We start from the raw sequence: 2,456 nt of genomic DNA on the forward strand, positions 1-2,456 counted from the left end.
TTTACCTGTCTATTAAAAAGACAAGCAAGAAAACATGGAAACCAAAGCAATATGAACTTAGCTTAGACATTGAGAGGAACTTGTCCGGGCAGTTACAAAATTTGGAAGCCATCCAAACTCCAGAATCTTATCCTTGATCAATTTGGAGATAACTTTTCTTCTTTGAATTGCTCTTTAGTTTATAAAAACATTAGCTCTCATAATTCTGTCCCCCAAACAATAACGAGAATTGCATTTTCCCTTGAAGTTGAACTAAATGTTATCCTAGAAGTAGCTTATAACATGATAGCAAATAATGAAAATGGGAACTGTCATCCAGATATTAGAAACATCCAGACCATCCAAAACAAATGGATGTTTGAATTTCCTTGCCATATCATATGAATGTTTTCCTGGATTGTTTTTAACTCAGGTATTTAATATGGTATAGATACAAACTTTTATATTAGCTCTAGACCTGCCTACTGCACAGGGACAGTGTTTTACACTAACACAAAGTGTAGCACTATAAAAACATTAAAATTTTATTACACTTATATTATCAAAGAAGGCAGATATTGGAAACTAAAAGGACTTAGCTGTTATGCAGAAATTTATTAATTCCAGTATAAACTTTTCCATTCCAACAAGCTATTATTTTATCCATTCTAAAATTATACTTAAGCTATATTGCCCCCACTCAACTTCATCACCATCACTTTTTACTAATTGCATTGTTTACTTGAATTACTTATTCAAAACAGCATTTGATTATTCAAAATAATGTTGCTCAATTTTAATTGAATCCTCCAGCAAGCCAGCATGCAGCTTCTCAGCTTGCATAGTAATTCATCAATACATTCATTATGCATTTCTTATGGATAGGACACAGATTAAAATAAGAGATTTGGTTGAAGGTATGTCTGCTTTCCTTTAGGTAGAATAAAGGAGGAGAAATAAAATATATGTATACAGATATTTTTTTCTAAGAAGTTTAAATGCTTTATAATATTATACCAATTGTTTAAATTTATAGGGCATCTTTCCTCTAGGGAATTAAAAACATTTATCTGTCTGTAACCCAAAGAGTGACTTTGTTTTATCTACAACCAAAGAGTGAATGACTTGAAGCCCATAATAGCTAACTAGTTGGTCCAAAGTTACAGAGAATCTTCCAGAACCCACTAAAACTCCATCCTCATTCAGTGTAGTTTCTGTAACCTATCACAGACATTTTTGTATTTATAACAAGTAATTAGAAGGACCATAATTGCATTTTCATAGAATTTGTATGCTCTCAGCAGTTGCAAACTGACAGCTGGCGCAGAATTCTGCTCTACATTTAGAAGTATTGTTTTTTTGGCCAGCACAGTGTTTTTCATTTTTTGTTAATGGATGTGGATACCTTTCTGCCAGGATACACTGCTCAGTCCACCAGAATTCTTATCACTGCCTAGGGTCTCACACTGGCAATTTCACCCTTTCAGATGGCTTGCTAATGCCAAAGGCCTTTGAGTTTTTATCCTTGATCTATACAGATTATATCCTCTATTTCCAACTTAAAACGTAATTGCCCTTCATCTTTAAAGCCATTTCTTACTTTTTAAAGTTTTCTTATTGAAATGCCTTCAATCTTCCAACCCAGTGTCACTATCATAAATGCACATTGTCAACTGTATTCATTCAATAAATATTTATTTCATTCTTCCTAGTATGGTCTGGGTGCAGCTGATAGCAAACAAAACAGGCAAACAAAATATCCTGCCCTCCCAGGATGAACATTCTAGGAGAAGAAACAGATACAAACAAATGCAGATTAATCCTATGGGTGGTAGAGTCTAGCACTACCTTGAGGAGGATATCAAGAAGGTCTCTTGGAGGAGATGACATTTTGAGCAGAGATGTGAATAAAGAGAAGGCATGAGTCACACAAACACCTGCGGGAAAACAAGTGCAAAGGCACCAGGACAGAAACTTGCTAGATTCGCCTGCAGAATAACAAGAAGGAGCACAGAGCATGAAGGAGAGATGTAGGAAACTAGGTCAAAGGGGTAACCAAAGGCCAGTTCTCACAGGGCCTTGTAGGCCACAGTAAGACATGGGATCTTCTCCAAGTGTGACGAGAACTGTTGGAGATTTTGAGTAGGGGAGCAACATGATCTGACTCGATACTTTTTTTTTTTTTGAGACAGGGTCTTGCTCTGTCTCCTGGGCTACAATGCAGTGGTGTCATCACAGCTCACTGCAACCTCAAACTCCTGGGCTCAAGTGATCCTCCTGTCTCAGCTTCCCAAGTAGCTGGGACTACAGGCACCAGCCACCATGCCCAGCTAATTTTTCCTGTTTTTTATAGAGATGGGGTCTCGCTCTTGCTCAGGCTGGTCTTGAACTCCTGACCTCAAGTGATCCTCCCACCTCAGCCTCCCAGAGTGCTAGGATTACAGGTGTGAGCCACCACACCCAGCCTGACTTGATAC

This window comes from Propithecus coquereli, unplaced genomic scaffold (genome assembly GCF_000956105.1).
Source record: "Propithecus coquereli isolate 6110/MARCELLA unplaced genomic scaffold, Pcoq_1.0 Scaffold116, whole genome shotgun sequence".
Classification (NCBI taxonomy): Eukaryota; Metazoa; Chordata; class Mammalia; order Primates; family Indriidae; genus Propithecus; species Propithecus coquereli.